Consider the following 26,984-nt stretch of genomic DNA (forward strand, 5'->3'; position numbering starts at 1 on the left):
AATCACCTTACATTCCGTAAGGTGCGCAATAAGAGTTAGCCTTAATTAACCGATAACAAAACTAGTTTATGAATTCAAAATACCATTTGAAAAAACAAATTAAAACAAAATTACTTGAATACTGGACCTAAGAGGAACGACTAAGAAGTAAATTATAATAATAATTGACTGAATTAAACAGTAGGGGCGATGGAGGCACCTTTGAACAGTTTTAATTTCCCGCCAAATATTTAAAACATTTATGATTGGTAATTTTCTCCATATGTTGTTGGTAGACCTGTTGTATAATTGACAGAGTTTTCCTTCGTTTTCATTGTTTGGTAAAGTCCAGAATTGAGAAATGTTATATTTTGTAAGGTGGTAGTAAAATTTTTTGGTTGCAGCTTTGGGAAGTGTATTGCGAAGCTTATAGTGGACAAGGTGTAAGTATTGTTAGTCCATATTAATATTTGGAATTCGTATTTTTAAATCTAGTATTCACAAAAGTCTATTTGCTTGCAAAAAAGTGTTGGACATTATGTTTTTTTTTATGGAAGGAGAGGGGGCACATTACAACATCACAGTTAAAATGTGCCGCCCTACCGACCTGCAAGTTAGTGACTTTTTTCTGTTTAATCGCTGAGAAGGGGAAAGTGGTCCGAACCTACATTAAGAAGCGCAACAAACCGAATATTTTGTTCAAACTTCCTAAACCCATCACACTTGGGGTACAACATCCCGAACTGAGTCATTCTTTATTTTTGAACTAGATTTCAGTGGTTTAAAAGAGAAAGTAATGTAGTAGTGAGAGAAATAACTGATACAAGGTAGATTCAGAGTAAAGTAATATCATTTCTTTCTATTTTATATTGTGTTCAAGGGGTACCCCACCAGTGGGGCAGATATTAACATTTAACACAACATTTTCAAAATTAAAAAATATAGATATGTATGTAAAGTACCAACTGTTTATTGACATAGATCTGTTAAGAAGACTTGAAAGTTGTAGAAAACAAAATAAAAAGGTTCAATAATACGATTCTGAGCACTCTGTAACAGAAAATGTAAATTCTGTTCAAATGTGCTCCCCCTCTCCATTACACAACTAAATACAAAATTGAACATCTACTTTGTTGAAAATAATCAGTTGTCAAACAATGTATATACTGAAATTGGAGAATCCGAAATATTTGATGAATGTATCCGAAATATTTGCTAAATCTCCGTATATCTGACTTACATATCTGCAAATGTAAACATTCACCATGAATGCATTAATGACGGGCGATGCAGAAAAATATTCTTGTTACGTTTTTAAATCATACTTTATTATTAAAACATATGATATATGCAAAAATTGGAGAAAGCAGATGTAAATAAACAAGCTTAAAAACGAAATTAGATTCTAAATGAGAAATGAAAATAAAACTGATAATAAAGTTAATTATGTGATTGACGTTATACAATCTTATTGCAACAACTTAAACCAAATATTCGGATATACACCAAGCGACTATGTGAATCTCAACATTCACCGAGTGAATCAGAAATTTCGGTCTTTCACGGTAACATATATATTCAAATTATAACCAATAACAATGGCACAAACTTAGTTAATTTTATACACAGAGCTAGATAATATAAAATCTCAAACATTATTTATTAAAAATGCAAATAAAATAAGGGAAAGATATTTTTTTAGATACATATTAAAAAATAAATAAGACAAACTTAAATTTACTAACCTGATGGTAAACTATTATTTTCTCTCACAATTAAAAATTTAAAAGAAAATAAAAATCTAACACAGTCAAATGATTGTGTAATTTCCGGGTTAATGTTCATCCTGGTTAAGCAAAGAACTGGGTAAGAATTTTGGAAAACATCTGAATAAGAGGTAATCTTTAAAAAATACTTTTTGCAACAAATTGTAGGATTCAAGAGAATGAAATTGCATAAACTGCAGTTAGAGGAAGTTCATGTGAGTTAACACAAGGTTATTTTTACATTAAAACATAAAAATGATGAGGCGACAGAGCCCTTAAATTTCCAAGCGTTCTTAAAGCACGAGGGTCGTTTGAAAAGTCCGTGCAAAGTCAGAGAGAAAGCACCACTGGCGAGTATCGAGATTATGTTTAGTTAGTAGCATCTCTTGGAAGAACACACACCAAGTTTCAGCCAGATCGGTCTATTTCTTTGTGTTTGGCATTCGTTTGAATCGAGGAAGTCGAGTGATTTTCAAAAAATGGACGAAAAAGAATTTCGTGTGTTCATTAAACACTACTTTATGAAAGGCAAAACGCCTCAGGATGACTAAAGAAAAGCTTGATAAACATTATGGTGACTCTGCACCTTCGATTAGAACAGTTTATAAGTGGTTTCAAAATTTTCGGAGTGGCCATATGGGCACAAGTGACGCTGTACGTTTTGGACGCCCTGTTGAGGTTACTTACTGAGCAGCGTTGGACGAAGTGTATAAGCCTAAAAGGAGACTATGTTGAAAAAATAAAAAAGGTTTACCCCAAAAAATTAAGTAGTTTTTATTTTTGCACGGACTTTTTAAACGACCCTCGTACACAGTACATACAGTACAGTAATACGATATACATTGTATATTTTTCGTAAACATTGTATATTTTTTCGTAAATTAGTGTAGTTAGTTCGAGAAATTATCTGTTTTTAAGTAAAGAAGAGATGCGCTTTAGTTATCTCGCTGCTCTCCTCCCACAATCATCACGACGCTAGTAGCAACACTGATGAATAATTAGCCACAAACGAGTGGAGAAGTTACCCAATCGTAACAGTTAAACCACTAGGTCATTCTCTTCACTAGTGAGGAGATCATGGGGCCATTGTCTTTTTTTTTTTTTTTTAACGTCTTAGTCAGTTTTGTCAGTAAGAGTTCCGGAAGAAAAAGATTTCAAAACTGAGACCTTTAACCGGAAGTTTGGAAAAGAAGTCTGGAGCAAACGTCACCAAATTATGCAATGAATTTTTTTTTCCAAAAGCTAATTTTTGTAAAACAAAAAGTCTTCTTTATTTTAAAGATAAAAACCATAAAATTTATAGTTTGATGAGCCGTTCCTCTCAAGTGATTAGAGTTATGAAGGTTAGAAGGGTGTGTGTGTTACCCTCAGAGGACATTTAAGGGAAACTTTACCCCAACCTCTTCCTCAGAACTACCCAGCATTATCCTGGGAAAACGTTTTATAAAAACATCGTAGATCCACATGTGGGCAATGAGATTACGAAGTTTAATGGAAATTGTTAAAACAAATTACGAGAAATTCCACCCAAAAAAGTATAAAAAATGGAGTAGCACTATAGCATTTATTCTTGCTAATTTTGTCTAAAAGTTTATTGTCAGATCCCATTATACGTAGTATAATTATTCTATTTAGTCTCACGCAAACTACTGTATTTAGAAAGACTGACACTCTTGGGAGCCACAATCATGGCCTGTTACAACCCCATAAATCGCTTGCACTACTCTATCAAAGACCGTCTGCTGTCTCGATTTAATCTCATCAGCTGTGGGCACGATGGGGGAGAGCTCTTGTAATCTTAAGACACACCATCATCTCATCCCAATCTTGGAGTTTCATAATTTTTTAATTCATTTAACTTGTCTGATCTAACTTGTCTTGGGTTGACACCCAATTCTGATGTAGCAAACTACATCTTGACATCCTTAAACCAATTCCTCTGTTTCATATAAAGTCAAGAATAGGGTCTCGAATGAAAATAAACATTTCTTGATTACCAAAAAACTCTTCAAAATAAACTGGTGACAGAATTCAACTCAAATAATCTACAACTACTCTCGTAACATTATAATCTAAACATGCATAAAAGGTCAATAATTGCATCAATATGTTTGATGATCACTTGTTCGTCTTCATCTTTCACTTCATCCTTTCGAATCTTTGAGGCTTATTTCAAGACGGGTAGAATAAGGATCTTGTACAGACTTAATTTTGTTGACTAGGAGAGAAGTCACCTTTGCAAACAGTGCTGCAAAATTGCAAGTTCGCCCTAATGACCTACAGTAGTCTTCTGATTTTTCTGCGCTTATTGTTATCGGAATTCAGCTTAAGTGTAAGTGCATTCATTATTATAGTGTAAGCGCATATACAACTCGAAACTTGGATATACTTTTGTAAGGGAAGACGTATTTCGGTAGCAGCTCTTTCCAAGTCTAAATAAGCGTTCATGACCATATTATTTGTGAACTACGGACCAGATCTATGCATCAGGTTTCCACCCTCCTAACATCCGCAAATACCCACTCAATCACGCATTAAGTGGGTTAAAAATAACTTGTTTGTAAGGAAACTTACATAGTAACAAATAATACTGCTGATTGAAATGTATGTGTTTAAGTAATTTGGTAAAACTGTAATAAAAAAAGGTACAATAAGTGTACCCTGTAGATATATATATGAACAGGGGTGTGCGGCGATAGTGTTAGTAAAAAGGAGCGCGCATGCCAAAACAACAAACCGTGCCGTGCCGCTCAAGTTGGCCGGGACCAATTTGGCCATCATCATGATTTCCGAGCAGACAAAAACCATTGTAAGAAAGATGGCCAGGCGGCATTCCCTTTCTTACCCCTCTACCACACAGCTTCTCATTCTTCACCGGCCCACTACATCTTCTCATCTGAAACCTACCCGCCAAATAGAAGTCAACCTGTTTACATTTGTCCTTTTATCCTGAGCCGAAATATTTTTATACCTATTAATGGGGCAGCTTATACTACTGTCTCTCCTTAAGTTGGACATCACTTGCAGAATATTAATTTATATATTTTTTCTCCATTGTTTTCCCTTTCTTTTAAAATGAAAAAGGGAAAAATAAAATACAAAGTGTTTTATAGAGAACACAATAAACTCTACATAAATGTTAGTAACAATACTGGGCGACACGTTGATAGTTCTAAAAGCTATGGCTCTGATTTATAGTAACCTCAATCAAAGCTGAGTTGGTAAACCTGAGCGAAAAATCAATATCTAAGATTGTCTTTTCTTTTAATCACATATTTTTATAACCAAAAGTGAATTATTGGGGAACGTTGTGATCATATACCATGGCATTTGGAGTGCTGCAGTACTCAAAAAAATTTCAGAGGCTGCTAGTGTATTGACATTTGCAACTGCAAACGATTGTTGCAACAAGCAAATGTGATAAAATATAATAATGTCGTGAATGAAGATTGGAGAAGGCACCCAGTGGCGACACTCCATTAACGTGAATGGATGCACTATACTGTTTTTATGAGGAGAGTAGATCGCGGGGCCATCTTCTCTCCAATCTCCTTAGAGGATTACCTGGTAATGTGGAAGAAGATAGGTGTTCTATGAGAGGGTTAGGATGAGCTGCTGTAGAGGAATGAAATTTTAAGAAACGAGTTATAGTAAGGTCGTTAATGAAAGGGATTTTGTGGTCATTATGAATGGTGAGGTTTGATACATAGAACGGAGCGTTAAGTAGTTTTCGTAGTACGTAGTATTTTTTACTGTAATGTCTGGAGGCGTAGAGAGTTGGAATGCTTTGTCGATCATGTATGACCAAATAGGTCGCAATAACAACAGGTATAAGAGTCTTTTGTTTTGTAGGTAGAGTTTAGATCGTTTGTCAAGTAGTCTGGCGAGAAGTTTGTAGCGTTGGTTAGTTTCTTGTCTTTTCAGTCTAGTATGGGGATTCCATGTCAACCGTTTGTCTAGGTTCAGTCCAAGGTAGCGTACTTTGTCCACAGTTGGTATAGGAGTTTGGTTCAAGATGATGGGAGGTAGGATTTTCCGTCTTAGAGTAAATACTATAAACTTTGATTTCGTAACGTTAGTTTTGATTCGCCATTTGTTAAGCCAGTCCTGTAAGTGGTTGATGTGTGTTTGAAGAGTTCGTGTAGCGATAAGAGGATCGGAATGAGCAGATAAGATTGCAGTATCGTCAGCAAAGGTGGAAAGGATGGTATTTGGATGTTGAGGTATATCTGCTGTGTGTAAGGAGTAAAGAAGAGGACCTAGGACACTGCCCTGAGGAACACCAGCTCGAGCTAGATGGAAATTAGAGTCTGCTGCTCCACAGTTGACTCTGAAATATCGGTCTTTTAGGTAAGATTTGAGGATGAGGTAGTAAGTATGAGGAAGAATCTCCCTCAGCTTAAACAGTAGTCCCTCGTGCCGCACCCTGTCGAAAGCCTGAGCGACGTCAAGGAAAATACTCGGGCAATACTGCTTTCGCTTGAGGGAGGTAGCAATAGTGTCTACAACGCGAAGCCCCTGGTGAGAAGTTGAGTGATGTCTCCGAAATCTGAATTGATGATCCGGAATTATATTTTGTTCTGACGCTAATGGATAGTCTTTTAAGAAGTAGCTTTTAGAGGATTTTGGGCTAAAATTTAATGTAACATTTATTTAGTAAAATAGCATGTATGCTCTATCGATTTATTTTTCTCGAAAATTTATCACTTTAATTACATGAATTCCTAGTAATACCACTAAGGTATTAAAGCCTAAAATTACAATTAAAGGCATACTTTGAGGGTAGATTAACTCTTAAAAAAACTGCATCTAAAAGCATTTTTATGGGAAATAAAAGTAGATCTACATGTGTGCGTTGAAGCCACAAAAATGTCAGCACGCCACGTTTACTCTCCGACGGGGCTCCTGACCACCTGTCCTCCTCCTCAACAGCAATCCTCTTCCTTATACAGACCTGGTGCGCTACCTTGGGCTCTACATAGACAAACGACTCACGTGGAACTCACACACTATACTTAAAAGACAAGCAATAACAGAACGTGCGAAACTGCTTTACAGACTACTTGGACGATGCTCCAAATTGCCCATTGAACTCAAACGTTTAATGTACAACACTATTCTCAAAACCTGTGTGGACTTACGGACTAGAGCTGTGGGGTTCAGCCAAACCTACAAACATACGGACTGTATAGATATTTCAGTCAAAACTCCTCCGACAGATAGTTGACCCTCCTTTCTACGGTGAGTAACCTCACCCTTCACAAAGACCTCAACTTTCCCTTCATAGACCAACACGCTAAGACTAAATATCAAAAATTCCATACTCTGACATTCCTGACAATCCTCCTCTGACTGAATCGCCAGTGGCTCCGCAACTTCCTTGCAGTTTCAAGACGTAAACACCATTATATCCTGTAGAGAGTGCTACCGCTGGACAGTGTCTTTCCTCCTGCCTTTCACGCATCCATCTATCCTTCATTCTCCCTATATACTTATTGTATATTATATTATGCAGATTGTAAATAACGAAATAAATTAAAAAAAAAAATAATGTGTGCAGTGAGAAAGTGAAATTAAAAGAAAACCATCTGAGCCGATTATGAATAATATCTTAAAAAACTTCAAAATATTTTCAGTAAATTGGCATTTTTTAGAGGACTGATTTGGTCATTTGAAAACTCAAAATGTAATGTTGCGTACTTTACCTACAATACTTACGCTAGAAAAAAGAAAGAACCATTCCAGCTCAGTGAATAAATTTCAAAAAGTTCTCTTAAATGTTCCACAACTGATTATTAAGCAAATTAAGTAAAACAGATAACAAAATTAAATTTACCACAGGACTTCTTACTGGGTAGCAGAAAATAATTGACATAATAAGATGATAGAAAAGTAATAAATCTAAAAATCAAAACAGAGTTGAACATAATATCTATACATACATGTAGATAGGATATTTATTTAGGTTGACTGTGAAAGAGTTATGTGCATGTAAGTCCCCAAGTGATATATGTCAAGTGGGATGACAGTTCCCACGCTAGATTCTCTCTAAAACACATCTGCCCAATACTAGCACCACTTTCATACTTAATACCATACGTACACTACTAACATATGCAAATACATTTCTATCATTATACTAACTGAAGTCAACTAATTTTTTTTTTGTAATCCATATATCTTAAAATATTTTACTATTGTTATGCAACTTTTATTAAGAAAAGTTAATGTTTTTTTTCAGAAGTTACAAAAAAAAAGCAAAAGAATCGTGTAATTCTGAGAGATCGCAAACCTCGCAAAGTGAGGTTTGATATTTTGGAATACATTGCCTTGAGGAAGATGGATTATGCCTTCGGCTGTTCATCAGTTTTAAGAAAAGACTAAAGGTTATACAAATTTAAAATACTCCCGCTGACTTTTACAGTTTCAAAAATTCAACTAAAAATTATCTCCGAATATAATTATACAACCAATAAGCGATCGCGCACAAAACCTTACCATTGTTCCAAACAGTGCTGGAAGTCTTTTTCTGTGAGCTCCTGCATGACGCGTGCCGCTTTTTCTTTCACAGCTGCAACTGGGACTGAAATAGTGTTCCTTTTAATGCAGATTTGACTTTAAGGGAACAGATAAAAGACACATGGGGGCCAGGTCAGGCGAATAAAGCGGTTGGCCTAAAACTGGGATGTTGTATTTGGCTAGTAGAAACGTCTTGACAGACAATGCAGTGTGAGCCGGCGCGTTGTCTTGATGGAGAACCCATGACTTGTTCTTTGGGTCGTTTTTTCCTAACTATTTCACGGAGTTGAGCAAGCACCTCACGGTAGTAATGTTGATTAATTATAATCGATACTTTTCATCCGTTTTGGACGTGGAAGGGCGGCCCGGGCGGTCATCATCTCCGACGTCTTCTCTCGGCCATCTTGGAAACGCTTGAACTACCCAAAAACTCGGGCACGTGATTAACATTCATCACCATAAACTTCTTTTAATAAAAGATAAGTTTCAGTAGCGATTTCACCAAGTTTCATGTGAAATTTCACGAGAATTCGTTGTTTTACTACATGAGTATAGTATCATGTTTTCGGCAAAACGAAACTAAACACCTCTTACACAAACGACGGTTCCAGTCAGACAGATTTCTCTACAAACACGTGTGAGACGCTGCAATCGAAAGAGAAGGCTTTACGCTGCACAGCTGTCGGTCGTTAGGATTTGGCGCATGCATAGTTCTTCTGTAGCATCATCAGTCTCCTTATTTAATAGCCACATCTCCGATATGAATCGGCTGCTGTTTCTGTGTTTGATAGTTAATAATAATGCTAACGCTAGATTGTACATGTTGGGTTGATCTATTTTGAAAAACCAGAAGTAAAAACCAATGGAAAAAATGGAAGTTGTCTCCTAATTTCTATGAAATGCTATTGTTTCCTTACAGGAATTTCAAGTTTGTGCTTAAGCTAATACAGATGTGCTATAATGGATAAAGAACAAGTAATAGATGAACGGAAACGAATTGAGCCTAGATTGTGCACTATTAGTAGGTAAACATAAACCCTACCTAGCCATAACTAGCTAGCATATAGATGATCGTTACCATATCAATAAGATACCTGCAATTATGTAAATAGCCTACCATCAATAATATACGCAGAAGAACAGGACGATTACTGTCATAGCCAATAGTAAATAAAAAAAAGAAGAATGAGCAGGCGTTTGTTAATAGTAATGTAAACACAATTTGGACAAGTGTACCTGAATGGGCAGGTGGTTTGTGAAGTTTTTAGATGAACATGTTTAAACAGATGTTTTGTTTATTTGCATTGAACATCAGCCAATAGAAACCCCCCATTGTTACAATGTTTTATTCGAGTTTTTGTTTACTTTAACTCCTACCATTCTCTCGATACTTTGTGAGTTCGATTCAGTGATATTGTGAGTATGGCTTTTCGCTGTAAGAACTGTTGTAAAGTGGCTCGCCTATCAGAGAGCGTTCAAGAAACTCCTTGATCAAATCTCGCTCCTAGATCGAGTTCAAGCAACTATTAAAGTACTCAAGTTCGAAGTAGAGTGCAGAGTAAAAATATCTCAGTTTGCACACTCGCAAGAATTTTGCTTACTATTTGTTCTCAAAGCTGTAACTCACAAACTTTCTTATAACTCTGATTGTTTGAGTTAGATTTAACTCTTCATCATTATTAGAAGTGGATCTACCATCTCCTCTCTCAGTAGCATCCTTAGCCGAACTTTAGGTGAAAATATTTCAAATAAATGTTGTAAATTTATTTGTTTTTAGTAAACACTATGCAAATTAAATCGTTGGGGGCCGTTTACCAGAAATAATTTAATGAATAAAGTGATACTTTTGGTTGATCCATTTTAACCAAAACATTGTGTCCAACCTCTGGTAGTATCTGAGCGAAATATTATTATTCATATATTTGTTATAAAGGCATCACCCTGTACAAAACAAAATAGAAAAAGAATAAGTTCATTTAAATATGAGAATACAAACTGAAAGAAAGAAGCCATTACAAAAAAGCTAGTTTTAGTACTTTTAATTCCATCATTCAACAAAAAAAAACGTTCCCAGATTCAACGCCTCAGTAAAGAAGTTATACAAATTAATCATATTTGTCTTGATTAAGGAGGCTGCAGGTACAGAGTACAAATCAAAATATTGACAATCACTAATAAGGGAATGTAAATAGGCAGATCAGAATGCAATACGAGGTTATGATGGCCTTTGTGCTCCTTAGGGATACAGGAGGATCTCTACCATTTCCTGGCTATATGTCCTACTCTAGGAGAGCTTCCACTCCGGATGATTGGGAGTTCTAGTCTTTCTGGCCATTATATTGTTAATTTGCTGTCCATCTTTGTCATTATCTTCCAGTGATCACTTTTGCTAAGAGAGCCTGGATTGTAAGATACAAAATTATAAATGAAGAACCTACAATTTAAATATCTTTTATTTATTATTATTATTTTTTATTTTTCTATTTTCAAGAAGTTTAATTTATTTTGTTCTTTTAAAAAAGCTCTAGAATTCGGTTTGCTCTCCATTGTACTTCAATCCTCATCTTTTTCTGTCTCATGTCCTTATTTTTTGTATTTTTTATTTTAATTTATTTATTCACTCTACGCACCTGATGGGAGACGACGAGTTTACCGAAGGCTTGGGGAACGCTACGCTCCGTGCAATATTTCTAGGAGACTAAGTCTAAGCTCCTCGTGTACAACAGGGCAATCTTGAATGCAGATTTGTATGTGAGGGAAATTTTGCAACAATATGTGATACCATATGCACCATTTATTGGGTAAAATTTTATTTTCATGCAAGATAATGCCCGACCACACACTGCTGCCTGTGTTCTTCAGTATCTACAGGATACTGGCATTCGCGTTTTGAAATGGCCAGCACGCAGCCCAGATTTGAATCCAATCGAACATCTTTGGGATGAGCTGGGTAGGCGATTAAGAAGGTGTAATAATCCTCCAAGGAGCTTAGAAGAGTTGCGAGGTGCTCTCGTAGAGTTATGGGAGCAAATAACACAAGAATTCCTTTCATAATGTCGACGCTGTTTTGAGGCCTACTTTTTTGCAATTAATCACAGATTTCTGCATCAATTTTTAAAATAACCACTATTCTAGATATATCTTTCGAAAGGTGACTGTATACAGATGTTTTTCATGAGTAGTGCACGTTTTTAAACATATGAAATATTTTTGAGAAAAATGAAGTCAAAGTTTTTGGAAAAAATTAGAAACTTGCTATTCCTTATGTTTGGGCCACTAAGTGAAATACTTAATATTATTATTTTGAAATATAAATTAGCTTATTTAAAAGGAAATTTAACCTTCTTTCTAATGAGCTTATTGAAATTGCTTTAGCTTTAATAGTTTGAGAAATATAGACAACTGTTTGCTAAAAAGTAGTAATACCTTGATAAAACATAAAATTAAAAATATCTATAAAACAGAGCTGAATCGAGCCATAGTTTATATGGAACTTTTTTGTTGCAAATGATGCCCAGAATCGCTTCCCGAAGTAACGGTAGTCTTATGCTGAACACCCTGTATTGTTAGGATCTTTAGGAATACGAGACCAAAACACAAAAAACTAAATTATGGAAACCACATTTTTGGGTCTCTGGGAACCACAAAATAAGATATTTACTGGGAAAACAGAAAATCGGCACGATTACAAACTTCCTCTTTTATAGTAGACTAAGAAGAGAAAGTAAAAATAGAAACCAATAAGAGCGTAGTACGAGGGTCGTTTGAAAAGTCCGTGCAAAAATAAAAACTACTTAATTTTTGGGGGTAAACCTTTTTTATTTTTCAACATAGTCTCCTTTTAGGCTTATACACTTCGTCCAACGCTGCTCTAGTTTGTTGATCCCTTCCGAATAATAGGATTTGTCCAAGTCTGAAAAATAGCCATTCGTTTCTGCAATCACCTCCTCGTTTGAATAAAATCTTTTTCCCGCCAGCCATTTCTTCATATTGGGGAAGAAATAGTAGTCCGAGGGAGCCAAGTCTGGAGAATAGGGGGGATGTGAAACGAGTTGGAACCCTATTTCCATTAATTTTGCGGCCACAACTGCTGAGGTGTGAGCTGGTGCGTTGTCGTGATGGAAACGGACTTTTTTGTGGGCCAATCGTGGGCGTTTTTCTTGCAGCTCGGTTTTCAAACGGTCCAATAACGATGAATAATATGCACCTGTAATGGTTTTACCCTTTTCCAGATAGTCGATGAGGATTATTCCTTGCGAATCCCAAAAGACAGTCGCCATAATCTTTCCGGCCGAAGGAACGGTCTTCGCCTTTTTTGGCGCAGATTCCCCCTTGGTAACCCATTGTTTAGATTGTTCTTTGGTCTCAGGAGTGTAGTGATATATCCATGTTTCATGCACAGTGACGAAACGACGCTTAAAGTCCTGCGGATTCTTCTGGAACAGCTGCAAACCGTCCTTGCAACACTTCACACGATTTCGTTTTTGGTCAAGCGTGAGCAATCGCGGCACCCATCTTGCGGATAGCTATGTCATGTCCAAATGTTGATGCAAAATATTATCTACCCGTTCATTCGAGATGCCCACAGCACTAGTAATCTCACGCACCTTCACTCTTCTGTCATCCATCACCATATCATGGATTTTATCAATGATTTCTGGAGTAGTAACCTCAACAGGGCGTCCAGAACGTTCAGCGTCACTTGTGCCCATATGGCCACTCCGAAAATTTTGAAACCACTTATAAACTGTTCTAATCGAAGGTGCAGAGTCATCATAATGTTTATCAAGCTTCTCTTTAGTCTCCTGAGGTGTTTTGCCTTTCATAAAGTAGTGTTTAATCAACACACGAAATTCTTTTTCGTCCATTTTTTGAAAATCACTCGACTTCCTCGATTCAAACGAATGCCAAACACAAAGAAATAGATCGATCTGGCTGAAACTTGGTGTGTGTTCTTCCAAGAGATGCTACTAACTAAACATAACCTCGATACGCGCCAGTGGTGCTATCTCTCTGACTTTGCGCGGACTTTTCAAACGACCCTCGTACGTGAACCAGACCTGTTAAGTATTGTACCATATATATTGTAAGGCTATTTCAAAACGAAATAAATCGCATGCATGTAAAACACAGAAAATAAAGGTATTACTTTATTTATAAATAAAATTTAAAATTAAGAACATATTTCATTTCCACAGCAAGCGGCATCCTGACCAGAATCTTTTAGGGAGTTTTGAAAATGAAATAATACCATAAAATAATAAAATTGCTCCAAATATTAACCAATAATTACTTATAGTACGAGTTGAATTGTATTTTTTAGATGGTTCATTAACCTCGTCAGTGATTGGTTCAGAAACTTTATTTTTTTGTTTAATGATGATTAACAATGATTTTCTAATAGGGATACAATGCCATTGATTACTCGCATTTGAATAATTAATAAAGTTTAAGAAAGCACCAATTGGGCGGCCATTATTATTCACAATCAATGATAAAATCGATGTAGCACATTTTTTAATAAAAAAATTCAACACTTTTGTCCAAGTAAAAAATACTATTTTACGTTTTCCAATTAATGATTTTATAACAATTTTCATTCGATATTCAGCGAAAGGTTTATTAATCGATAAATCGCTAATATTTTTATAAAATTGTTCCTTTTTACATTCTGATTCTTCCAATTTTGCTAAAGTGTTTTTCTTTAAAAAATTTAAATGAAATTTACTTCTTAAAATCCAATGAGGTTTAGCCTCGCCATTAAAATCATGATACAGGGTTACATGTCTTGGGTTCCAATTTTTGTAGCAAACAAGTTCACCAATTAGAGTACACAACACAAACAATAAATACTGCTTGCTACTAATCATAATTATTTACACTTGTTTTCTGCTCTTTATCCACAATAACACCAATCAAAAAACTCAAGTTGCTAATTTATTTTAGTATAGTAACCATAGAAACGGTGTTTCGATGCCGAAAAAACTAAAGCATGATATAAAATAATTCAGATCAAATGATAGAAATTATACAAATTTTCTATTACACACTATTAAACTTTGTCACAAAGTTTTTTTCTTATAAAAATTATGATTCTAGGGAAATAATAATCTCCAAGAAAAGTGCTCAGACTTAAAAGAGTGTGGCCATTACATTTCACTGGCTTCCACGGGGCAGATAATAATGAACTTAAGGTAATAATGGACAAGATTTATTACTTGAAGCTACCTAATATTTCTTTAAAATTGAGCATTGTAAACGGCAATCTGTATAGAGTCAAGAAGGCACTGACTTTTTGCAAAAATAAAATAATTATGTTATTTTTGTGAATGAGTTTGGTTAGGTCTACTGGGAACTTACATACCATTCAAAAGCACTCAGTAGTCAGTGCAGCGATAGACTGGGAACTAGAAGAGATCTTACTGATAGAATGCAAGAGCAATTATAGCAGTGAGCAAACCGTCAATGGCTCTAGCAGAGTTCATAAGACTAACATCAGCAACATACTGAAGGAAGGCTGGAAAGTAACTGATTCTCGAGTGGATTCGAAGCCAGCAAGAGTGCATCGAGAAGGCAAAAGAGAAACTGCCACCAAATAAAGTGTATGCTTAAACTTAAAGCCATGGCAAAGGGAGTTCTAATCAACTGCCAACCTTGAGATGTATTCACCACTGAATTCGAGGTGATTTACTAGGTGAATCCGAGAACTAGCACTGGCAGCTTAACTGTCTAGGACGGTTCAGAAAGAGTTCAGGATGAGAGGCGACAGACTAGAAAGAAAATAAATAATAGGAAATTGAAAATATAAATAGTTTCATTCAGATTTCCAAACATTGTTAAATACTTCCATTCTTAAAACTTTTAGTCTCATATCATTTAACCGGATTTCCTTCGAACTAGGAATTGTCCCAATAAGTTTTTTTGTTGCGTTTATTTGTGCAACAATTAGCGCATTAGCGCTATAAGTAACAAGGATAACAATAGAAAAAGACGAGTGGAGAAGTTACCCAGTGGTAACACTCCAAGTCGCTCTCTTCACTGGAGAGGAGATCACGAAGCCACTGTCTTTTAAGGCGTCTTGCCCGGGTTATCAGGAAGAGTTCTAGAAGAAAGATTTTGAGCTAAAGGATTTATATGAGATTGCAGGCTGAAGTGGAGTTTTCTGTATCGTGTTTCTAGCAACTTAAGTGGCAAAAAGAATGTTAAGGTGAGTGTTTATAGTCAGGTTGGAGACATAAAATGGAGCGTGTACAATAGTTCGAAGTATTTTAGATTGTAGAAATTGAATCCTTTGGAGATTGGAGCGTTTGGTTGAACCCCACAGCTCTATTCCATACCCCCCACTTGGGTTTCAAAATAGAAGTATAAATCAAGTCTTTTGTTGTCCAAAGAGAGTTTTGACCTATCGTCTAAGAGTCTTTAAGTAGTCGATAACTTCTGTTTAGTTCTATTCTTTTAAGTCTAGCGTGCCACATGGAAGATAGTTGTGAAAAAAGAGGAACCCGTTATTAATAGAAAAGATTGATAGCGACTTTCTCGCTAACTCCTAAGAGAAGCCTACATTTCCTTCCCCAAGAGAATTTGTACGCTTTAGCGAATACAAATGGAAGCACCACCACACATGGGAATAAATACGACATGAAACTTGGGCACATGATAAGTATGGTAATTCTCTTCAGATGAACACTTACAATTGAATAAAATAATAATTAAAGATATTTTATGGGACATTTCAGGCAGATTAATAACAAATTAGAAGTTAAGAAGCACAAAACAGTTAATATTACACATGAATAGATTCTTAGGTAATCGTGGATTCTCTGTACCATTGGTCTAACTAGCTTATACAAAATTTAAAAGAAATAGGCAGTAAAAAAATGTATCTAGACCACAAAGCAATGTTGATGACATAAAAAGGGAAAGGATGTTATTGAAATGTAGACAAAGTGAGACTAGAGGTGGGGTTCTCTCCAAGGACCGATCTGTAAAGGACTAATAATCAAATCTTGCTGAACTGAACACATGTGCATTTACACAGCATCCCCTAGTATGATCTACATCCTCGTTGCTATAAAAAACTAACGTGTATACATATATCCTTCTATTTACATCAATTTTTCAATAAATTATGTCCAGCTTAATATTTATTTGTTGCCAACTCAAAATATTAGAACAAAATGGCGTTAAACTCTCACTTACAGTGCTTAAGTTCCAATCTAAATATAATGTACTTCGGAAGCTAGTAGAGACGATTTCTATGATATTACATAAATTACAACAGATCTAATTACGGTTGGTTTTATATAGAGCACGTTCATCAGACCAAAAAACATTATTTTTACTGGTCCATCATCATCGTTCACTCAGTGATAAAAATAGAAATTATTCTACACAAACTAAAGGATTGAATCCTTGAAGATTTCTTGAAAGGCCGCCACACTATATGAACCAAGAAATCTTATATTTAAAAAAAGTAAAAAAAAAAAGTTCATCTCATACAAGTGAATATTATATAATAAATGTGTGGTCGAAGTTTGAATGAAAACAGTCCAGTCGAAGGTCTGAATGAAGGACACCACTGTATGAAGCAGATAATCGACATTTCATACTTAAAGTTCTATATGAAAAGGAGAGATCGTCCAGCTTATATGTTGTTGTTGTTGTTGAACGTATCCTTCTTCCTCCTTACGTCCTTTCCACCAATACACACATCATGTTCTCAACACAATGCATGCTGTACGACCGTATCAAGGTAAAACTTAACTGCTGACGTTAATAAAAATGATATACAAAATATGATTTCCGTAGTGACTAGATTTAATTAAATTAGTCATACTTTTAGCTGGACATCATACTCTTAATAATTTGTTTCATCCAGATAGTTTTGGCCAAATTCTTCGGGCCTTATTCTACGAGGGGGTACCAAAAAAAAACCGGAATTATTTTTTAAAAGCTATTTATTTACAAATTTTTTACAGAACAACCTTATCCCCTTCAAAATACTCTCCATTACAACTAATACATTTGTCCCACCGGTGCTTCCACTGTTCGAAACATTTTTTGTAGTCATCTTTAGAAATGGCTGACAGCTCCTTCTTCGTTTTTTTCTTGACCTCTTCAATGTTGTCAAATCGGTGACCTTTCATGCCCTTTTTCATGCGTGGAAATAAGAAAAAGTCGCACGGAGCCAGGTCAGGCGAGTAAGGTGCGTGGGGCAGCGGAACCATGCCATTTTTAGCCAAAAACTGTGTGTAACAGAGATGGCTGTGTGTGCAGGTGCATTGTCGTGGTGGAAGAACCAGTCTCCTGTTTTCCACAAATCGGGTCTTTTTTGGCGAACACTATTGCGCAATCTTTTCAAAACTTCCAAATACAAGGTTTGATTGACGGTCTGACCTGGGGGGACAAACTCTGAATGGACTACGCCTTTGGCATCAAAAAAGCAAATCAGCATTGTTTTGATGTTTGACTTGACTTGACGACATTTTTTTGGTCGGGGTGAAGATGACGTCTTCCATTGGCTCGACTGTTGCTTTGTTTCTGGGTCATAACCATAGCACCATGACTCATCACCAGTAATGACCTTTGACAGAAAGTCTGGATCAGTTTCAAGCTGTTGTTTCAAAGCACGACATGTTTCAACTCGATGTTCTTTTTGATTGTCAGTCAGAACTCGAGGAACAAACTTGGCAGCAACCCTTTTCATCCCCAAATCTTCCGTTAAAATTCGCTGAACAGTTGATCAATTGTCTGTCGACGGTCTGTGAACACCAGCTCTCGAATTTTTTCAACATTTTCGTCGATTCGGGCAGTTGATGGACGTCCAGAACGAGGTTTGTCATCAATCGACATGTCGCCATTTTTAAACCGAGTAAACCACTAGTATACTTGAGTTTTTCCCATAGCGTCATCTTTTTAAGCTGTTTTCAACATTAAAACACTTTCAGCAGCATTTTTGCCGAGTAGAAAACAAAATTTCAGAGCTGCACGTTGTTCACTTAAACTTGCCATCATAAAAAACGAAAAAAGAACAAAACAGCGCTGGTAAAAACAATCACTGCAGATGAACAGAACAAGCCAGGCAGACAACACAGGCAGGACTGAACTGGCAAGGAATCGCGCTATACACGTCTAGCGGCAGAAATGCGTACTACATAAGCTCCATGCGCGGCAACGCAATTCCGTTTATTTTTGGGTACCCCCTCGTACTTAGCACTAATCAATTTTTCAGCTTTAAACAATTTTGATTGATTAGCAGGCAGCAGGCAATATGGCAATCGATTATGCGAAAAAAATGTTTAGTATCGAATGTTCATCGAAAATATATTTACTGAGAGACCAAAATAAAGAAATATATCGATATTATAGGGTGAGTATATATTTTTTTTTACGAAACTATTTTTGGTATTGAAACTTTTAACCAGTTAAGCGTGGAATTTAGTTTAAAAACCCCCCCACAGTGTGCGGAATTAAAATCAGACAATGACGTGGTACACACGTCGAACGCAGGGCAAAACAACCAAAAGTTTACATCAACGTAATAGTCACTGCAAGCAATGTTTTCTGCAATCTCTGGGGCTTGAGATTACCAGAGCATTCTGTGCTCATTCAAAAATCTTGCACCGCTTCACATATGCATTGCTCTAGTTAACTAGAGACGCAAAAGCTTTTACAAGAAAGAAAAGAGCTTTTTGAATTCTGTGCAAAATGAAATCATGCTCGTACTGAGGTCTGAATCTCTATTTAAGGTAAAAACGGCATTGCACAAGGGTTGAGAGCTTCTATTTGCGTGAGGTAATTCCCAATCTCTAATGCGGAGACCAAACATGTAACAACCACTTATCATTTGGCGATAAAGGAAACATCCCACCAAATAATATTCTTATTGTATTTTATTAAAATTTCGAGTTTTTATAGTTAATGGCTATTTTATTTTTTTCACAACGAGTATACACGTCGAACGCACTTAGCAGGTTAAAGAGAAACAATGACATAAAAATGCTCGCCAACACGAGTACGAACAAACTATTAGAGAGAGCTTATAAGTATCGACAACAATGTGATAAACAGATCGACAACGGCTAAAATTAAAACTACCACAGGTTATACTTTCATACTTAACCAACAACCAACAATAATTTTAAATGTACACTTTATATTTTAGAATGAAACTGATCCAAAATACTCCGTCAGATTACGAATTCTCCATTTTATATCTCTAACTCCACCCTCCATAACGATCTCAAAATTAGTACAAGAAACTCCAGCGAGAGTGTTGCCGGTGGGCAGCTTCTCTCCTCAAGCTGATCCTGTCATGAAGTATTCGTTCACTTATTACATTTTATTCTTTTTGTAGATTGTGAATAGCAAATAAATTCAAAAAAAAAGAAAAAAAATAAACTGCTGAAAAACAAAATTTTTTTTTTTTGGAAAAACATAAATTTTCCAGTAAACTTTGTATTTTAGATAAAAAGTTATTCGAATAACTTTTCAGCAAAATACGAGGGTCGTTTGAAAACTCCGTGCAAAGTCAGAGAGATAGCACCACTGGCGCGTATCGAGGTTATGTTTAGTTAGTAGCATCTCTTGGAAGAACACACACCAAGTTTCAGCCAGATCGGTCTATTTCTTTGTGTTTGGCATTCGTTTGAATCGAGGAAGTCGAGTGATTTTCAAAAAATGGACGTAAAAGAATTTCGTGTGTTGATTAAACACTACTTTATGAAAGGCAAAACGCCTCAGGAGACTAAAGAGAAGCTTGATATACATTATGGTGACTCTGCACCTTCGATTAGAACAGTTTATAAGTGGTTTCAAAATTTTCGGAGTGGCCATATGGGCACAAGTGACGCTGAACGTTCTGGACGCCCTGTTGAGGTTACTACTCCAGAAATCATTGATAAAATCCATGATATGGTGATGGATGACAGAAGAGTGAAGGTGCGTGAGATTGCTAGTGCTGTGGGCATCTCGAATGAACGGGTACATAATATTTTGCATCAACATTTGGACATGACAAAGCTATCCGCAAGATGGGTGCCGCGATTGCTCACGCTTGACCAAAAACGAAATCGTGTGAAGTGTTGCAAGGACGGTTTGCAGCTGTTCCAGAAGAATCCGCAGGACTTTAAGCGTCGTTTCGTCACTGTGCATGAAACATGGATACATCACTACACTCCTGAGACCAAAGAACAATCTAAACAATGGGTTACCAAGGGGGAATCTGCGCCAACAAAGGCGAAGACTGTTCCTTCGGCCGGAAAGATTATGGCGACTGTCTTTTGGGATTCGCAAGGAATAATCCTCATCGACTATCTGGAAAAGGGTAAAACTATTACAGGTGCATATTATTCATCGTTATTGGACCGTTTGAAAACCGAGCTGCAAGAAAAACGCCCACGATTGGCCCACAAAAAAGTCCTTTTCCATCACGACAACGTACCAGCTCACACCTCAGCAGTTGTGGTCGCAAAATTAATGGAAATAGGGTTCCAACTCGTTTCACATCCCCCCTATTCTCCAGACTTGGCTCCCTCGGACTACTATTTGTTCCCCAATATGAAGAAATGGCTGGCGGGAAAAAGATTTTATTCAAACGAGGAAGTGATTGCAGAAACGAATGGCTATTTTTCAGACGGACAAATTCTATTATTCGGAAGGGATCAACAAACTAGAGCAGCGTTGGTCGAAGTGTATAAGCCTAAAAGGAGACTATGTTGAAAAATAAAAAAGGTTTACCCCAAAAAATTAAGTAGTTTTTATTTTTGCACGGACTTTTCAAACGACCCTCGTAGATCTTGGATTTTGTTTTTAGGTTTTGTAAAAGTGAAACTATAAGTCAATAACTCGAGAAATATAGTAACAGCAAGTCCCGTGAATGTTAATAACTATAACCTGTTTTGTGGTGGACATGCAATAGAAGACTGCGATCATAAATAATAATAATAAAATAGAAAATTAAGAATGAACACTGGGTAAACAATGGAAGAGAAGAAGCAAAACACCCAAAAAAAATAGCAGTAAGAAAGGTATTTAATGATTTCAATTGGTGCATATTCATGGTGTAGAAGATATAAATGATGGAACTGTGGTATGGTGATGATGGTGAATGCTAATATAAGGGTTGGCCGTATTGTTTATATAAAGAGTGATACCGAGATGGAAATATACCATGGGAATGGTGAGTGGCGAACAGAGGATAGTGGATAAGAAAGAACTGGGAGATATAATTTGCGGTGGCTGTGACTTCTTGCAACAGTAAAGATACCTCCCCAAAACATGGGTAGACAGTCTGTGTATATTCCATCCTCTACCACGAGTCTCCTCTAATTTATCGCCCTTTTTCTCCCTTCGATCCCTTGATTTATGCTACATGCCCTTTCTAACCCTATACTGTCAGCAACCTTACTTACTCACACATACACCCAACATACAACTAATTCAATTTGTAATTTTCAATAGAGTCAATTTAAGAAGAAATACGAGGTGTGTTCAAAAAGTAACGGGAATTTTTAAATTTCGCGGGTTTGGAGAGTCTGATTGTAAATTTTTTTTTTTTATTATGTTGGTACACATGCCCCTGAAGTACGATAAAATTTTCAGTAATATTCATTGTTTACTTCTTAAGTGGCAGCCGTTAAGGTTAGACGTGTTTTTCGAGCTTGGCGATTTTTGTTTGTTAAAAAAAATGGATCAAAGAATTTGTATTAAATTTTGCGTAAAAAATGAAATAAAGTGTGTGAAATGTTAATAAAGGCATATGGTGAGTCTGCTATGAGTAAAACAAGGATTTACGAGTGGTATAAGCGTTTCCAAGATGGCCGCGAAAACGTTGAAGATGACGAACGACCTGGACGTCCAAGCACATCAACAACCGATGAAAACGTGAAAAAAGTGAAAGAAATGGTTATGAACGATCGCCGAATCACAATCAGAGAAGTCGCTGATGATGTTGCCATATCAATTGGCTCATGCCATGAAATTTTTTCGGATGTTTTGGGTATGAAACGTGTGGCAGCAAAATTTGTTCCAAAATTGTTGAATTTCGAACAAAAACAGCGGAGAATGGAAGTTGCTCAAGAGTCACTCAATGAAGTCGACAACGATGCGGATCTACTGAAACGTGTTATAATAGGTGACGAAACATGGGTTTACGGATATGATGTCGAAACTAAGGCTCAATCGTCCCAGTGGAGGCATTCTGGATCGCCAAGACCGAAAAAGGCTCGACAAGTGCGGTCAAATGTGAAGGTTATGCTCACTGTGTTCTTCGATTTTAATGGCATAGTGCATCATGAATTCTTGCCACAAGGTCAAACAATCAATAAGGAGTACTACCTACAAGTTCAACGCCGTTTGCGTGAAGCAATCCGAAAAAAACGCCCGGATTTGTGGCAAAACAATTCATGGATTTTGCACCACGATAATGCACCTGCTCACACTTCATTGCTTGTTCGTGAATTTTTGGCCAAAAACAAAACGTTAACGATGCCCCAGCCTCCATATTCGCCAGACATGGCTCCATGTGACTTTTTTCTATTTCCAAACATAAAGAGAACATTAAAAGGCCGTCGTTTTACAAGCATAGATGACATTAAAAGCGAATCGCTGAAAGAGCTGAAAGCTATCACAAAGATCGAGTTTCAGAAGTGGAGGATTGGAAAAAGCGCTGGCACAAGTGTATTGTATGCGAAGGGGACTACTTTGAAGGCGACAATATTAATGTAGATGAATAAATAAATATTTTTTTCAAAAAACGAAAATTCCCGTTACTTTTTGAACACACCTCGTATATATATTTTTTTTTACAAAAAAGATTGCCTTTAAAGATAGAAGCTTTCTTTAAAGGACAATTACAACAGATTCTTTAAGAAGTATGCTAGTGCAGGGGTAGCAGGTTGTTGGTGAGGATGATCTTCAAGCGGGTAATGATTGTTTTTATATCTCAGAGAGAATTTTATATTACTTATAACCATTTAAACAGCCCTGTAATTCTATAATGTTTGATCGTCAAAAACTTGTCAAGAAAGCTGTAATGTTGACAAAGTTGACAATAATAAAAAATATCAAAATATTTATTTAATAAATTTAAATAATTATTTAAATAATGAAAAGCATAAATAAAACTCAATAAACTCAACTTATTATTAGTAGTCATCTGTGAAATACTCGCAGCTGCATTGAATAATATTTTTAATGGGAATTAAAGACTTCTGGAATAAAGAGGATTGTATCAGGAACAAATTTAACTTACTTAACTAAGTTAAATATTAAGTGGCCTTAAATATGATTTGCTATACGAGGGGCACTATTTATATCGTATTTTGAGCCTAATAATAAAAAAACAGTAATTTGTCATAAAAATGACTTTATTGTTTTTCAAAATATTCTCCTTTATGATCTATACACTTCTGCATGCGTTCGAACCACTTGTCCAAGCATTTTTTCCATTCCGCTTGAGACACCTCCAAAACTTGGTTTTTGAATGCATCAACGGCTTCTTCAGCCGACGAAAATCGTTGTCCACGTAATTTATTCTTGACGTTCGGAAACAAAAAGAAGTCATTTGGTGCCAAATCAGGGCTGTACGGCGGATGACCCATTAATTAGATTTTTTTGAGTGCTCAAATAGTCGGTTGTTAGACGAGATGTGTGTGACAGCTGGCATTGTCTTGATGAAGAATGGATCCGACGGCGCTTGTTTAGTTTTCCTTATTTCATCAAAGACTTCCGGCAAACAAATGGTTCTGTACCATTCAGAATTGACCGTTCTACGTTCCTCTAAAGGCACTGTTGCCACATGACCAGTTTTTCCGAAAAAAACAGGCGACCATTTATTTCGAAGTGCTTCGAGCGCGAACAACTTTTGTTGGATTTGGTTCATCTTGAAACACCCATACAGTCGACTGTAATCCATGATTCGTCACCTGTTACAATCTTATACACATCTTTTGATACACCGCCATTGTATTTCTTAAGCATTTGTTTGCACCAATCGACACAAGCATCTTTTTGAGATTTTGTCAGATTATGTGGGATCCAAAGAGAACAAACCTTTTTCACGGCTAAATGATCATGCAATATTTATTATTATTATTATTATTATTTTTTTTTTTTTTGATGATTTAAGGCGAGTCAACATCTAGGGTTATTGGCGCCCGGAGCTTTTTTCAGTGCACTGCCGGCCTCCGGACAGTGTTCTCTCGTTACAGACAACACTGTCCATCACCGGGCAGTGAGCTGTAAGAAGCTATTATTATTATTATTATTATTATTATTATTATTATTATTATTATTATTATTATTATTAGAAACAATTGGGCCTTTCAATTTCAGTTAATATTGCTGGTGTTTATAACTGAAGAGAGTTTAGCTAGAACTTGCCAAAGAACTACTTTCTTCTGTACTTTACATTCAGCCAACCAAGAAAGATGAACTGAAGAGTTATTTGCTCATCCCTCTTTAGAGTACAAATAAACCGAACACAGGAACTTCAAAACTTTTAACTCAGCAGTTTAATCATTGTACACCTAAGAACAGTTATCAAAGTGAGGAAACACTAACTGAAGTTACCCTAATAATGTTTTCTTAGTGGAAATATTTAAAAAGAAAAAAAAAAGGTGCTTTAGATGGAGATGGGACTTTTAAGCAAAGTCAAGATCAACTCGTGGGACCAAAGTCGGCCAAATTAAGTTCATGCTTGCAGCTTCTTTTTTCATTAAGTTACTCGTATTCGTAAGATTTTTTTAAACAACCACTTTTCAAAGCAAAAGAAGAGACTACTCTAAGACTAGTTTTTGAATAGAGAGACTTAAAAAAAGGAATATTCTCGATAGAAACATCATTTCGAAAATATGGCATGATTGCTATTACCCAAGTAGTAAATCAATTTAACAATAGATGCGGTACTACGAGCCTCTTCATGAACAGTAATAAGAAAAACAAAAATTATATTGAACACAAAAAAGGCTATTGGAGGGAACACAAAAAAAGGCTATTGGAGGGAACACAAAAAAAGGCTATTGGAGGGAACACAAAAACAAAAATTGTAATATTTTTGAAATAATGAAGAGATCTAATAAATGAATGAAGTTATCTTACAGTAGGACATAAATGTCAGGCTAACTGAAAGGCTGAAAGCGAACTGATCGTAAACAATGAAAGGCAACTTCCATACCATTAGGCGGTTGTAAAATGCAATCCTATATTACTTACAGGTATGCCCGCCCGCACGTATAATTACTACAGCGATATACAAGAAGAGAATGATCTAATTTGTCCCTCTCTTTATCTATCTATCTCTCTCTCTCTCACAGACACACACACTAGCTTACATCATCACTGTGATGCGTGCACACTAAAACAATAATAGCAATAATGATATCTGATAATAAACTCGCTTTGCGCAAACCTATTTATTTTTATTGCTAGTCATCGGTTCGAATAGCAACCACAAATTTGATTACTTATTAAAATATTTTTTTTTTAAAGAACTGATTATGTCCATACCAGGGTTCTCTATAATTCTTTTCCCCATTCAGTCACATTTATCATTTTGTCTCGTAAATCTTGGAAATAAAATAAAATAATACAAAAAGCAGATTCCCACTGTTTTCTTATTATAATTATTATAAATATATATATATATATTTTTAATTGTCTTAAGGGCAATAAAGTAGGAATGCTCCTGAAGGCTCTATATCACTTCTTAAGACGTGGGTTTAGCCCAACAGCCGTTCTGGTGTCCACGGTTGCCACCATAAAACAGATCCAGCAGCTAATCGAATCTACTAAAACTTTACACAATAATTACTATCTCTTCGCGATCATCTTACCTTAATTACCTCTCACATTTCGCTAAAAATAAAGATCTTATAATTAAGGTATCTGATTTTTTTTTCAAACGTAGTGCTTGATTTTATTATAGATTTATAGCAAAATATTAGCAAAAATCTGTCGGGAACTCACCATTATTTAGCTGAGAGGTTTATTTATTTAAATAATAAAATATTTGCTCGGGCGATCTCAGAGCAATGTCGCTCTTAGTAGACACAATCACTAAGTAATTAATGCAGAAATCTCTATGACTCATTATAGAAGACAATCATGTTGTGCTTTATGTTCGAACCGTGAGAATACCTCCCACCAATCTCTATGACTCTTTATAGAAGACAATCATGTTGAGCTTTATGCTCTAAATTAGAGGATGAGGAAAAATTTAAGGACTGCTTATTATACAGGACGTTCATTTTAGGACGGTTCAAATGCATTTCATGCTTAAACGGTTGATCTGAGCGAAAAATGGTAGAGGAAAAAATTTGTTGCTCATCACCTCTAGTTTCAGAAGAATATGGGACTTGATTTTAGTTTCCTGCCCAATCCAATCAGGGTGGTTTCCAATTTTTTTGGTAATTAAACGCAACTCTCCCAAATTTCCAAATAATTATTAAACCTTCTTGTTTGTAGCCATTTTTTGTATGCTTGAGAACATCTAAAGCTCTTAACATTTGATTTTTTTTTTTTAAATCGCTCGGAAAACGACATGTTATTTCCCGATATTAAGAAAAATACTAGCTTTACGGCCTTGGCAATATTTTTAGTAGAAAGAGGATGAAAAATTACATAAAAATGACCTATCGCGTGCTCTTCTTTCTCTTTGATAACAAGTTAAAAAATTGAAATATGATTAACAAATAACAGATTTTGAAATGGCCTAGCACA

The 26,984-nt window shown here is 36.0% G+C and overlaps 1 protein-coding gene and 1 long non-coding RNA gene across 4 annotated transcripts in view; one reads left to right on the forward strand and one right to left on the reverse strand.

The window, feature by feature from the left end:
• The window catches only part of LOC141457234 (ubiquitin carboxyl-terminal hydrolase 48-like), a 189,355-nt gene that overhangs the window by 43,669 nt on the left and 118,702 nt on the right, over nt 1-26,984 (reverse strand). The gene's annotated exons all lie outside the window — the stretch shown is intronic.
• On the forward strand, nt 1,336-26,115 carry LOC141457253 (uncharacterized). Of its 2 annotated transcripts, XR_012460282.1 has the most exons (7): nt 1,336-1,544; nt 7,987-8,131; nt 9,184-9,289; nt 14,364-15,471; nt 18,523-18,633; nt 21,079-21,292; nt 24,600-26,115. It is a non-coding gene; the product is annotated as an uncharacterized lncRNA (long non-coding RNA). The 2 variants fall into 2 exon arrangements; XR_012460283.1 differs by lacking the exon at nt 21,079-21,292 and having other exon boundaries at nt 24,600-26,114.

Source organism: Rhodnius prolixus, unplaced genomic scaffold (genome assembly GCF_049639745.1).
Source record: "Rhodnius prolixus isolate KJV_2025 unplaced genomic scaffold, Rpr scaffold_10, whole genome shotgun sequence".
Classification (NCBI taxonomy): Eukaryota; Metazoa; Arthropoda; class Insecta; order Hemiptera; family Reduviidae; genus Rhodnius; species Rhodnius prolixus.